Source organism: Polypterus senegalus, chromosome 4 (assembly GCF_016835505.1).
Source record: "Polypterus senegalus isolate Bchr_013 chromosome 4, ASM1683550v1, whole genome shotgun sequence".
NCBI classification, from domain to species: Eukaryota; Metazoa; Chordata; class Cladistia; order Polypteriformes; family Polypteridae; genus Polypterus; species Polypterus senegalus.
Genome location: NC_053157.1, coordinates 25,858,149 through 25,873,255, shown reverse-complemented (window position 1 = coordinate 25,873,255; position 15,107 = coordinate 25,858,149). Strand labels below are relative to the sequence as shown.

General features: G+C 42.2%; 1 long non-coding RNA gene across 1 annotated transcript in view; it reads left to right on the top strand.

The window, feature by feature from the left end:
* Positions 1-9,352, top strand: part of LOC120527203 — a 79,008-nt gene extending 69,656 nt beyond the window's left edge. The window contains exons 2-3 of the long non-coding RNA XR_005633287.1: positions 5,621-5,774; positions 9,205-9,352. This is a non-coding gene — a long non-coding RNA (uncharacterized LOC120527203). The remainder of the gene's footprint in view (positions 1-5,620; positions 5,775-9,204) is intronic.
* The last annotated feature ends 5,755 nt before the right edge of the window (positions 9,353-15,107 follow it).

The following is a 15,107-nucleotide window of genomic DNA, read 5'->3' as shown; positions in this document are numbered from 1 at the left end:
TATGGTGGTAGGACAGTATCTCACCATCCAAGCTCTGGGAAACAAATTATTAAAAGAGAGCGTTCTGCACTTCTCTCCATGCTTTATCCATACTTTATGTTTCCAGAACCATTTCCATCATCCACAGTACGGGCATTCTTCAGTACTGTAAATATCGTTGGTTTTGTTTGTGGTGTTTGTTTAGTACTTTTGTTATTATTTTGCTTTATCTATTTGTGTGTTGGGTGTGTTTAGTCTGTATGGGCATTTTCCTGGGGTGTTGTTAATATTCGGGTGGCAGGGTGGAAGTGCGTTAGGGTGTAGGTCAGGGCTTTTCAATTACAAATTCAGTTGTTGCCAGATTGTCAAACCAAGAAGGTTAGCTGGGCCGGTCATTTTAGCGGCAAAGCAGCTCTTATGACGAATTTTAAAACCAACACAAACAAATTTATTGAAAAACATAAGGTTTATTCGTCGTTTCTCTTTTAACTTTGGTCAGTTTGCAGAGCAAAAGGTGCATACAAAAAGAGCTGAATTAACAGAATCTGAGGTAGCCCCTATTTTTTCCACTTACAAAAGAAAAAAAAACTGACCTAGGCTACATATCTGACCTATCTGATCACAAAGTGCATAAAACAAAATAGTGCACAGTAGTAGGCTATTAGAAATAACATTGTTTCCTTTTGAAACAAAATAAACAACTTGCACACATTTGACCAGGAACATCTCGAAGTGCATAAAATAAAAAGTGCACAGTATTCACAACTATAACAACACTGAGGGAACATATTTTAAATCACCATGTGTGATTAGGCATGCCTCTGTTACACATCCCACATTATATTGATGTATTGTAGGCTACAGTTACCCTGCTGACTTAGTGGGAGAAGTGACATTTTTTGTTTTTAACGAGAGCAGTGACTTTAGGCTCGTAATTTGTCAAGTTGTCAATGCAATTCGAAGACATTGGTGGAGAGTCAGGGAGCAACGAGTGTTGCTTTTTATGGAGTTCATGTGTGAAAAAACTTGACTCACATGTATATGTTGATCCAAACATACTGAGCATGACGATCGCTACTTTCTTAATGTTAGGGAACTGATGTGCGTTGACATCAGTCCAAAACATTGCAGGCCCGTTAGTGGAAAGCTCCTGTGCCATGGTTACAGATGACTGCATGTCAACAAGTTCGAGTGTGAATTTCCCCTCGTCAATGGAAGGGACCAGTTTCTTAGCCCTTCTATTGCAACAGTGAACGGGTCTCTGACAAAAACGGCCAACTCTGTGGGCAGATCAAGTCCATCCAATCGACCAGCAAAGTTATTTTTCAACATCGCAATGAAACCTGTCATCACATCCGTGATTTGTGCGGGAGGATGAGATGCATTTGCGGAGTGTCTGAAAATGCAGCATTCGGCCTGTGCTCAAATCATTTGCAAAAAGGCCCAGTTTAACTTGGAATGCGCGCATCTGTTCCACAAGGTCGATGACAGTTTTGTCTCTGCCTTGTAGTCCCAAATTGAATATGTCGCTCAGAAAGCAGGCATCGGCCATGAAGTTGTCGTCCAGTATGCGACTCAAGTGCGTTTCTGCCTTTTTTTGCTTGCTGCCGCGGAGGAAAGTTATGATCTCTTCTCTGAGACCGCAGAAACGCTCCAGTGCTTTGCCTTTGGACAGCCACCTCACGTCATTATGCAAAAGAAGGTTGTGGTGCTCAGCAGACATTTCTGACAGCAGCATGCGGAATAAGCGGTGTTGGAGGCTTGATGTGGAGCGAATAAAATTAATTATAGCCATAACGCTGTCCATTGTCGTTTTGAGCGCCCGCTTAGTTTTGCGCACAACACCGCCTGATGCACAATGCAGTGTAAGGAGATCAACTGAGGTGCAACAGCGGACCAACGTGCTGCCAAACCATTCACTTTCCCTGTCATGGACGGAGCCCCATCTGTCACAAGCATGCACACACTTCATATCCAGACCACAGTCTTTAAAAAAGGCGGAAACTTTCCCAAAGACTACATCGCCAGTTGTGTGTCCTTCTAATGGCAGTAGGCCGAGCAGCTCCTCTCGGAAGCATTTGCCATCAAAAAAACGGACATATATGCACAACTGAGCAGTATCAGTTTTGTCTGTGGACTCATCTACTGCTATAGACATAGTATCAGCTTTCATCAGGTCTTCTAACAGCGTTTCATACACATCTGCAGCAAGAATTTCAACCCTACGAATGTTTGAAGTATCTGACAGGGGTACGTTTTTTATAGCAGATACCACGCTCATTTTAATTTTATCGTCATTTATCACCTCATCCACGACAGCCAGCATACAGTCCTTCACGGTTTCAGAGTCTGTGAATGGCCTTTTCTTTTTTGCCAGTATCCAGGAAACACGAAGGGATGCTGCAGTAGCTCTCTCTTGGGCTGTGAATGACCGCACCATGGTAGTACTGCTCGGTTGTAAGATGCAATCAAACTCTGCACTTTTGCAGCCCTCTCTTGAGATCCCTCTGGAAAATTGGTGCGAAAAGTGTGGTGTTTCTCAACATGATGCCTCCGCACATTGTAATCTTTAAATACTCCAACGCACTCATTACAAATTAAACACATCGGTTTGGCGTTTGGATGTGGCGGTAAAATAAACAAGTATTTGTCAGTCCAGGCAGGGTTAAACTTACGGTTTTCATTGGCAATTTTACGTTTCAGTGTTGAGAAAGACATATTGATAGTAATCTAAGCTACTACCGGCACGCTCTGCATTGTTTGTGTGTTGCAGGCTACGTAATTTACGTAGGAATGCGCGTTTTTGGCGGGAGCATAGACATAATACATACTTTATATTTATATTAATATACAGTACTATATATTTCTATTAATATAATATATATATATTTATATTAAATTATATTAAATAACAATTTATGAATAATATATATTAATTTATTATCTATGGGCGGAACCACGGGCTGGGCCACTCGGAGGTTGATTCTGGGCCGCATGTGGCCCGCGGGCCGCAAATTGAATAGCCCTGGTGTAGGTGTTGGCCTGATTCTATCCATCCCTAATTTTCAAATAATAGCAGCTTCATTGCTATATAAATCTGGTGGCAACCTCCGCGCTTGCTAGAAGTCAGGGGGTGCGCTACAAGCGTGCTGCCTGATGGAGCTGGATATCCATGAATTGCTAACAGCTACAGCGACTTCCACCAACACCTCGGCCCTTTTTATCGTCTTTTTTCCATTCTGTTGTAGCACACGAGACACAAGACCTCAGACAGACGAGATTCTCTTCTGCTTGTGAGGTTCAAAACACTTCCCAATGTTATATGTATGCACTGTACTTCCAGCTGAGTGCTCATTGGTTCTCAATTCTCATAGAGCCCACCCCTATAGGGCTGTCATTAACAGCATTATAGACCCCCAGGCAAAGCCTTAAAGTGAGGCCTCTACCTACACAACCACTCAGCAAGTCACAACATACATAGATTAGCAGGGACGCCCCTGTGCTCGTGGGGCCACCGGGTAACTGCCCAGCATGCCCATGCGTTAAGACGGCTCTGCCTACGATGTGGGTGAGCTGCTGACTAGCTGGAGTGTCCCGTGGGTATTTCACGTTAGGTGACTGACCTTCATGGGAGCGTGCTGCTGACCGCCTCCCTCCACCTAAGATTATGTAAGTCAAGGCTACAACTAAAAATTACTGGAAAAGTCGTGTAATGTGACTGCTGGGACCTCACAGCCAGTGTAGGACGAGGTGAAGTAGGATGGGGCCCTGAAATAAGGGTTCTGCAAAGGACCCCCAAAAACAGTGCCCGCTGGCAGATATGTTAGCATCATGATCTCCATCTATTTAGGATTATTTAGGAGTGTTTCCCAATCCGTATTTTTTTAAATTAGTCTGTATTTATATTTCAGGTCAGCTATCAAGAATCCTGGGAGACTGTCTAATAATGTGTTGGTTTGGCTCTGAGGCTAAGGATCTGTGCTGGCAATCGGAAGGTTGCCGGTTCAAAACGCTAGAAGTGACTCTACTTCGTTGGGACCTTGAATGAGGCCCTTAACCTGACCTGCAATTACTCCGTCCTGGGTATGATGTTAAATCTTCATCCAGCCCTGCAGGCAGGTCCTCCAACGTATAGTTGGTGGCAGGATTGGCACTCCAGCCACCATAAAAAACTCACACTGTTCCAGGTGTGGTGCTGAGGTGTCACCCGCTGCACTCGGGTCCCAGTCCAGGTGGTTCATTGTGTGATGGGCGCGGCAACACACTATCAGGGCATGTGGACACATCTACTGCTGCATGTCTGAATTTGTGACATTGTGGGGGCCATGTTATTTTAAGACAATGGGTTGTGGATGATCCCTGTCTTGAAATTTAATAAAAGAAAAATGAAAGGAAAAGCATTCTCTCATCGGAGCTCAATAAAAGCTCAGTTTTATTGCTTAGGGAGCTTCTAAACACGACCAACTGCAGTGCCAGGGTGAAGTCGACCATTAACCCTCATCCATGGGTGCCATTTTTATAACGTTTCCATGAATGGGGGGGGGGGTCTTGCAGACCATTTTAAACTGGTTAAATCTGCCTACAAAGCAATACAATAACTTGAAATGTTTATTACCTCTGAAATGAAGTAAATGTGATGTCAATTGTCAATGGTTTACATGTTACCTTTGTAATAGTAATGCGTGCTCAGCGTTCACCAAATCATATAAAATACAGTCATAGTAGCACTAAAACAAGACGTCACTTACACATACAGAACAGTCACTCAGCATCTGCCTCAACTTCAACTTGTTTGCAGGCCAGACACACAAGGGAGCGCTCCCAATGTTCCTGGCAAATAGGAAGTTTGCACTGGGAGCAAGTAGCCTTTATGTTTCTCTCCTTTGTCCTTGGGCACATGTGACAGCGTCGCTTCTTAGCTACACTTGTGGCATCTCCAAATATAGTCCTCAGAATACAGGTAGAGAGCCGATCCAGACCCCAACAAACAAATACAATCCAGGACACAATGATGAAATATGGCAGAATTAACAGCAGGCAGTCCGACAGGTAAATGCAACTCACAACGTACAACAACAAAAACAACCTTTTTCCCCTTTGGCCACTTGCCCTCCTTTTAAACTACTTTGACCCCCTTTGACTCCAATGGCCCCAGCAGATGCAGAAAGTCAAGAGGAGACCACTCCTGATTTTTTAATACCAGAACGATGCCATCTAAAACACTTTCTCAGCTATGATTCTTACTTTGTCCCATTATGAACGTCTCCTCGATCGACTGGCCCCTGTTTGTCTTCTGATTTAGATTTCTGATTCACATATTCAGCTTTTACCTTCCTCTGACATCTATGATTCCTAAAAGGATGGCCCGAAACCTGAACACGACCATCTCAATTGGAACCACAACTGAAAATGAACTATTTGATAACTGTGATTCATGAGCTTAAGGCAGCTGAGGTGAAGTGACAGGCCACCAAAGGAAGTTTCGGATCAATAGTGACAAAGTCTGTTCCCTTTACAAATATACAGGTATTGTCACTCACGTGCGTCCTGGGGATAGCTTAGAGGCTCCGGTGGTGGTAATTCCTCTCCGATCCACAAGATGCCGCTGTATACTAACACTTCTCTCTTCCTTCCTCTGCAGACCGGATGACTGACAACCCTACCAGCTCTGACATCACTTCCAGTGTCCATCCACCTGGACCCGCCTCTTCCTGCCTCGCCTGTATTCAACTAGGAGTGTCGCCATCTTGGGCAAGTTTATTTTCAGACTTGCGTCTTCCTATTTTTGCTGAAAGGTATTTTATTCTTTTTTATTTGCAATATTCAGAGTTGCGGTGTCACCCCAAACCTTTATCTGTCTTTGCCCTCTTTTACGATGTTTAAAAATATTAGACTGGGTAAATATTTTAATGTTTAATTGATTTAGAATTATACTATATACTGTAATGACCCGGCAGTCAGCGGTAACAGCAAGGTGCATTATGGGTTTTAATTCATAGTAGCACTGCTACACTGTTTCATCATCAGTGTTTGTTTCCTCATCACTTGACACAGTGTCACTTCCATCATCATTGTCCTCTTCATTTGAGTTGTCTGATGTATCGAAACCCGACAAGTCCTTCATTATTTCAGCCAGGGCTTCTCTTGCATTGAATTTCTGTGTTGGTCGTTGACTTGTTGTTCATAAACACGTCAACCGGACTTGCTCCTCAACAAACTATACACCAGCAATGTCTCAGGCAGGACTAAGAAAATCTAAACCAAAGAAAATTCAAGTTTAAATAGAAAATTCAAATATAAAATATAAAACAAAGTAAAAACGTTTGTACAAAAATGGTAACGTTTCCATGACCCCCAACTACTTTGTGCTACTGTAGCACTTATTTTCACTAAGCTATTGAGAAGCGGATTTCAGCACATTTTTCAAGACAACACAAAATGAAAAGTCAGAAAATTTCATGGCTGTCGTATTACCTTGAAAGGGAAAGAATTTGAAAATCTGCGACTGGGGGTCTTAGAGACCCCCTCATTCATGAATTAGGGTTAAAGATCTCTTCTCTCTTCTGGGCAGAACAGAGGGGGTGGCAGGCTGAGACGTCACTCCTGGTATCACCCCAGAGGTCCCACTTCCTCTACCCTTCATGCTATTTAAAGAGCGGAGGCACTGATTTGGACCATGCTTGCTTAGTGTGCAGAACTCCACAACGGAGAAGATTGTTTCCAAGACAGAAATTGCATAAGATGTAGGATGTCCGTATTGAATCCTAATTCATTTGGTTTCATTTCTTTGGTCAAGTGGGGTACCTGGCTGGTTCCCAATCCTGTACCTTCTTTTCTTCCTGTATTCTTTTTATTTTCTCATATACGGGGAAAGTATTGTAATCGTCCAAAGATTCGATATCGAGATTTTGATGAATCTCAACATTTTAGACCTCCCTGATGTTCTCATATGTACGAAGTAAAAGGAAATCCTCCAAAAATTCCATTTTGAGATTTTGATGAATCTTGATGTTTAGACCTGAATTATCAGTTTTGAAACCTGAAAAATCGATCGCAAAATCAGACCCCGACTTATACGCCGTTCAAAAATTTGACACTTAATTTTTTTTTTTTTTTACATCTTCTTGCCTCCTCCAATCTCTCATCAGTTTCTCAGACACATCGAATTTTGTTGCAGCAGCGCGGTTACCAATTGTTCCTTTTAGGGGTCACGAGCTCCCTAGTTGGAATAAGTTCTTTTGTAATTGTGGCGTTTTAAGTAACCCAAAACTATATAGATGTAATATAAAAAGACGATATCCCTCCCATAGTGATAAGGCAGTAAAAATCACATAAGAGAAAACAACTTAGCTTTCTTTAATGACGATTTACGCGGCATAACAGACGAGGAAGCCATGACAACGCTTTGTGTATAGTTTGTCATTTTCGTCGCTGCGCTGAAAGGATTTTCAGGACGGATGACGTTATCACCCATCCGTCCAACGGCTTCAAAGTGTTTGGCTGATGTCCAAGTCTTTTATACTGGTTCCTCCACGTCGGCAAATAGTCCATTTCCAAACAAGGAAAGAAGATTTTGTGCCGACTTTTAACAGAGGACCAAATAGTACACACCTGTCTTTAGGCTGACTGCACATTCGTCCAGCTGTCTTTGTCTATCTTGACCTATGCCTGGCCCAGAAGTTCTAAATGCTGAGAGCCCCTGTGTGCTAACTTTGACCCGGCCTGTACATGTGAGTGGATTTATAAAATAATTTTTCTACAGAGCACAGTGACATTAAACTTATATTCTGATGACAGCAATTTCTTTTGCTACTTCAACGATGTTAAATTTAAAACCAGCTTCATATTTTCTTCTGATCGAGCGCTCCATCGTAGATAAGGGATGCTCTTAAAATTAAAGATGTATGAGGGTGTGAGACACAAAAAACACAAAACAGCGCGAGCGTTGCTTCAGAATAATTCGGGTCTTACCGTGTGGTCACGTAGGCACAATAGAGAGAGAGACGTTAGGAGCACCCGCTGATACAGCGCATTGCCTCACCCACATAGAGACAAACGGGCCATGTGCTCCGTGGTTACTCTCTCAGGTCGACGTTAGCATATCATGATATCTTGGAACAATAGCGGGAGTTTCAGCATTCGACTTATACGACCGACATTATAAAATACCAGAAATTATACGATAAAATCAAGTCGCGACTTATCCACGAGTATATACGGTATGTCTGTGTTGTAGTGTTCTCTAGATTGAAGTAGCGACACACTCAGAATAACGTTTCGAATGCTGGTTAACCAACTCTCCGTACAGCGTGCCTTCTAAACCTCACACCTCTCTCCGGCAGTCATACGCCTCAAAAGACGCAGAGCATAGCAATCAACGCCCGAACATAAAGCAATGGACAAAAGCACCATTGAACATTCATATACAACATGTGTGTCTGTCTGTGTAAACACGATAACCTGAGTACGCCTTTACTTCGGTCAACCTAATTTTACATACAAGGTACATTAGGTACAAAACATAGATTTCTATCAACCTTTGGGCTACTTGTTTCAACCAGGAGTGGTGCTTTACCTTTTATTCCTGCAGCTGCAGAGTCTGATTTATTCAACTTAATAATTGTTCAATATATTATTAATTTGATTTGATTTGTTGTTGATGGGTCTGTAATGCACATAATATCAAAATATAATCATTGTCTTGCGGTTTACTCCTCACATATCCATCCCCGTATCTGAGTATAAGAGAAAGTCAAGGGGAGACCACTCCTGATTTTTTAATACCAGAACGATGCCATCTAAAACACTTTCTCAGCTATGATTCTTACTTTGTCCCATTATGAACGTCTCCTCGATCGACTGGCCCCTGTTTGTCTTCTGATTTAGATTTCTGATTCACATATTCAGCTTTTACCTTCCTCTGACATCTATGATTCCTAAAAGGATGGCCCGAAACCTGAACACGACCATCTCAATTGGAACCACAACTGAAAATGAACTATTTGATAACTGTGATTCATGAGCTTAAGGCAGCTGAGGTGAAGTGACAGGCCACCAAAGGAAGTTTCGGATCAATAGTGACAAAGTCTGTTCCCTTTACAAATATACAGGTATTGTCACTCACGTGCGTCCTGGGGATAGCTTAGAGGCTCCGGTGGTGGTAATTCCTCTCCGATCCACAAGATGCCGCTGTATACTAACACTTCTCTCTTCCTTCCTCTGCAGACCGGATGACTGACAACCCTACCAGCTCTGACATCACTTCCAGTGTCCATCCACCTGGACCCGCCTCTTCCTGCCTCGCCTGTATTCAACTAGGAGTGTCGCCATCTTGGGCAAGTTTATTTTCAGACTTGCGTCTTCCTATTTTTGCTGAAAGGTATTTTATTCTTTTTTATTTGCAATATTCAGAGTTGCGGTGTCACCCCAAACCTTTATCTGTCTTTGCCCTCTTTTACGATGTTTAAAAATATTAGACTGGGTAAATATTTTAATGTTTAATTGAATTAGAATTATACTATATACTGTAATGACCCGGCAGTCAGCGGTAACAGCAAGGTGCATTATGGGTATTTCTTTAGAGGTTACTTTTTGTGCTATTTAAGCAAGGCAGTCGATTTCTTTTGCATTAGAGATGTTATACAGTGGTGTGAAAAACTATTTGCCCCCTTCCTGATTTCTTATTCTTTTGTATGTTTGTCACACAAAATGTTTCTGATCATCAAACACATTTAACCATTAGTCAAATATAACACAAGTAAACACAAAATGCAGTTTTTAAATGATGGTTTTTATTATTTAGGAAGAAAAAAAATCCAAACCTACATGACCCTGTGTGAAAAAGTAATTGCCCCTTGTTAAAAAATAACCTAACTGTGGTGTATCACACCTGAGTTCAATTTCCATAGCCACCCCCAGGCCTGATTACTGCCACACCTGATTCAATCAAGAAATCACTTAAATAGGAGCTGCCTGACACAGAGAAGTAGACCAAAAGCACCTCAAAAGCTAGACATCATGCCAAGATCCAAAGAAATTCAGGAACAAATGAGAACAGAAGTAATTGAGATCTATCAGTCTGGTAAAGGTTCTAAAGCCATTTCTAAAGCTTTGGGACTTCAGCGAACCACAGTGAGAGCCATTATCCACAAATGGCAAAAACATGGAACAGTGGTGAACCTTCCCAGGAGTGGCCGGCCGACCAAAATTACCCCAAGAGCGCAGAGGCGACTCATCCGAGAGGTCACAAAGACCCCAGGACAGCGTCTAAAGAACTGCAGGCCTCACTTGCCTCAATTAAGGTCAGTGTTCACGACTCCACCATAAGAAAGAGACTGGGCAAAAGCGGCCTGCATGGCAGATTTCCAAGACGCAAACCACTGTTAAGCAAAAAGAACATTAGGGCTCGTCTCAATTTTGCTAAGAAACATCTCAATGATTGCCAAGACTTTTGGGAAAATACCTTGTGGACTGATGAGACAAAAGTTTTTGGAAGGCAAATGTCCCGTTACATCTGGCGTAAAAGGAACACAGCATTTCAGAAAAAGAACATCATACCAACAGTAAAATATGGTGGTGGTAGTGTGATGGTCTGGGGTTGTTTTGCTGCTTCAGGACCTGGAAGGCTTGCTGTGATAGATGGAACCATGAATTCTACTGTCTACCAAAAATCCTGAAGGAGAATGTCCGCCATCTGTTTGTCAACTCAAGCTGAAGCGATCTTGGGTGCTGCAACAGGACAATGACCCAAAACACACCAGCAAATCCACCTCTGAATGGCTGAAGAAAAACAAAATGAAGACTTTGGAGTGGCCTAGTCAAAGTCCTGACCTGAATCCAATTGAGATGCTATGGCATGACCTTAAAAAGGCGGTTCATGCTAGAAAACCCTCAAATAAAGCTGAATTACAACAATTCTGCAAAGATGAGTGGGCCAAAATTCCTCCAGAGCTGTAAAAGACTCATTGCAAGTTATCATAAGCGCTTGATTGCAGTTATTGCAGCTAAGGGTGGCCCAACCAGTTATTAGCTTCAGGGGGCAATTACTTTTTCACACAGGGCCATGTAGGTTTGAATTTTTTTTTTCTCCCTAAATAATAAAAAACATCATTTAAAAACTGCATTTTGTGTTTACTTGTGTTATATTTGACTAATCGTTAAATGTGTTTGATGATCAGAAACATTTTGTGTGACAAACATGCAAAAGAATAAGAAATCAGGAAGGGGGCAAATAGTTTGTCACACCACTGTATGTGTTTATTTTCAAGTTAGTTTGGGTGAGTTTGGTTCATTTGCAGCCCAGTTATATAAAAGTGTAACAGTTACCATTATGGAGAAAGATGTCTTGATAAATGACTTTGGCTATGGCCTTGCATGTATTAAGCTTTGTTTTTGACTCTCTGCTCTATTAAAGAGGTAAAAAAAGGACAGAGCTGTGTCTTGCTAGATATTCCATCTATGTAATTATTTACGGAGACACTCGAGGTCGTGCGGTGTATGGGACACGAGTGTTCGCCTGCTTAATGAGCTTGGTACAGCTGCGTGTATGGCGCTGGCACCCCGCTAGCAAATAGCTTAGGGGAAGTTAGTAGCAAAGTTCAGCTCCGGGAAGTTTAATAACTCAACTACCAGTTATTACAATACAGTACATTAATAAATTGCGTCATTTGTTGAATTTCTTGAAATTTCTTTTCAAAGTTGTACTCAAATTTGACATGATGGAAACATTTATATCATTTTATTGTGTTCATATAAGCAAATGAAAATAACTATTCACAGTTAAAACATTTTCTATTAGTTTAATTTTGCAGACATATACATTGAAACTACAAACACCTTCAGAAAAAATATTACTGTTTCCTAGTTAGATGTATTCCAGAATGTTGGCGTTTATTTTACCTTTTGTTTCAATTTAAGTTTCCTCTTTGCACCCTGCAATGGTCTCCCAACATCTGGCTGCTGGATTTTACTTTCTGACACTCCGCTTGTCATTTTATTCCCCTCTTTTCTCATAAAACATCGAAGAACAAGCCGGCCAGCCCTGTCGTAATAACTGAGGTCATTCAAGACATGTGGCGTGCCAGACCAAGGCTGAAAGAACTTTTTCATTTTTTTATTCTTGTTTTTATAGAGCTTTCAGAATTATTTCACTCACTGTCTGGACCATAACGACCCTGTGGAAAGTCAAGAACGCCGTCGATTGTTCAAAGAAGCAAAGACACACACATGTAAAAATAAAGATTTGTAAGTGTTGCTTGAAAAATCCTACGTTAGACATCTGGCAGAAGTGCCGTCCGTGAGCAAACATCTGGGCTCACTTCACAAGTGATGTTTGGTTAGAAAGTGAGATGGCAGCTCCTCAGCAAAAAGGGAATTGGAAGGGTAGAATAACAAAGTAGCCACAATTCAGAAATACGTGAGCTTTAGCTGCAGAGCATGACTGGTAACAGTCAGAGGAAAAGTTCAGTGAAAGCAGAGCGGAGTTCACTGACAGCAGAAGTTCAGCTTCATCAGCAGAACAACAAATGTTTAGGACACCTTGTGGTCACCACAACCACTGCAGTCCACAATGTCAAAAAAAATAAAACGGCCCTGACATCCTATTACTAGTCCATAAATATGCAGCCGTTTCTGTAAAACACAGACGTTGAAATGGGGGGTGCGACTATTAGCACAGACTGGAGAGACTGGCATTCAGTCTGCGAAACGCGGAAGTGAAAATGGCCGCTTCCGGACTGTATGTGGCTCCACTTTCGATTGTATTTCCTCACGAAGATTGAAGTATTTGGCAGCTATTGTATAATAATAGGGGTGGCACGGTGGCGCCGTGGGTAGCGCTGCTGCCTCACAGTTAGGAGACCCGAGTTTGCTTCTCAGATCCTCCCTGCGTGGAGTTTGCGTGTTCTCCCCGAGTCTGCATGGGTTTCCTCCCACAGTCCAAAGACATGCAGGTGAGGTGCATTGGCAATTCTCAATTGTCACCAGTGTGTGCGTGTGCCCTACGGTGGGCTGGCGCCCTGCCCGGGGTTTGTTTCCTGCCTTGCGCCCTGTGTTGGCTGGGATTGGCTCCAGCAGACTCCTGTGACCCTGTAGTTAGGATATAGCGGGTTAGATAATGGATGAATGGATAATAATAGGGGTAATGTTTTTGTTTTTTGTTTTTCATATTCGAGCTTCCTAGAAACCCCAAAGGTAGAATATCTCACAAAGTAATTTTTCCCATAAAAACAGAAAATCCAAGTAACACAAACAAAACTCAAGCCATGGGAGAACACAAAGAGTCAGTGACAACGTACCTGAGATTCTCTGTTCTTCATCCACTGCTAGTACGGTACTATGGAGAACAATCTTAAAATGAAGTCTTGTGTCAATGGGGTAGTTTATGGGAGGATTACCTCCAAAACCTGAAGGAAAGTTCTAGTAAATGGTTGACCAACAATGGACTCAGTAGACAAATCACCAGCATTCACAGCAGCTAAGCCAGAGCTTAGTGACAACCGCAGGAGGAAGATGACACTGGTGGCTTTTACTCGGCCAGGAGAAGAGTTCAGACATCTCCTCAGATCAAATCAGTGGTCGACTAGGAAAAGGGGGGACGTGTGTGAAGTGCCCAGGTTCAAAGAGAAGGTGTGGGAGAACGGCAAGATGAACAGAGAGAGCCCCAAACTGAATTAGATGATGAGTGGATAAGTGTTTGAGATTAACAGCTTGTTCCATCTTCATCGACTGCGTTGTTGTCTATCCGACATCTGCGTATGATATTTGTAATGAAGTTGCCTGCCTAAAGGATTTGAATTACGGGCTGTGATGTGCCTGAGATGATCAAAGTGAAGGCTCTGACCTGATGCTGAGTGTCTTACGTGTCTGTTTAAATGTTGGCGGTCGCTGCGGTGGGAGTTTGGGTTCCAGACTTTCGTTGCTCCATTCCAAGGCGAGCCCCTGTTGTTGTTTTCTGCTCCAGTTTTTCTAACGAAGTGATAAAATGTTGGCGACATAGAAAACATGGACAGAGTGGCTGCTTTACTGACGTAGCAGTTTGTGGAAAAAATGAGCAGCCGTTGTGCGACACACTGACGCATTTGGCTTACTAGTTTTATTTTTTAATGGGGGGCACACTGGGGATGTAACCTGAAATACTTGGAGAGTGAAATTTCATTCTCCATCAGCCAGAGAGATGCTGAGTTCTCTACTGGAGTTTCACTCTGCTGCTCGCCTCAGCTTCTTCAATTAGTACTTGATTTCATTTTTATAAATCTATACTTTCATGTTCCATTTTTCATCTTGATCACAATAACATAACATTAACTTTACAATAAAGAACAAGAAAGCAGTTTCTTCAAATTGAGGTTAGCTGCTGTAAGTAAAGGAATACAAATACAGTGCCCTCTTAGGGGTCTCCACATGTCATTGTCACACCACGCTGAGCACCCATCCATTATCCAACCCGCTATATCCTAACTACAGGGTCACGGGGGTCCGCTGGAGCCAATCCCAGCCAACACAAGGCACAAGGCAGGAAACAAACCCCGGGCAGGGCGCCAGCCCACCGCAGACACTTACAAGTACTGTACTGTATTCAAATTCAAATCAGACTTTTACAATTCTGAAACAAATGAAAATTTGACTCACCAATAAATAGTATTGCTTTAAAATAAAAAACAGTCAGTCATTCCACTCTTAAGTTCTTACTTTGGCATGACGGCAATTTCTTTATTCTTAATTTTTCTGACTCTTTTTCCTCCTTTCGTTAGAAAACTAATAACGCCATATTATTACTCTCAAACATTTCATAGAAATTGCATATACTGTACCATCTGTCTTAACTCAATAAATAAGCACATCATTTAATAAGGCCAAGGGTGAGGAATACAGAAACAAAAAATACTTCGATACCTAGGGCTCTATGGCGTCCGTTTCATTTTTTCACAAATTCCGTTTTAATTTTTTTGATTTTCGGTGTCCACCTGTGGCAAAAGCGCTTGGTTAGCGCTGACCCGACACAGGCTGACACCTGAGGCACAGATGAAAATGAAAATAAAAGATTTGTTTTGTCTTCAGCCGTGGGGCATGTCTTCCCCGTGTCCCACAGGCCCTGCACAGTCACCAAAAACACACCAAAAAAAAACACT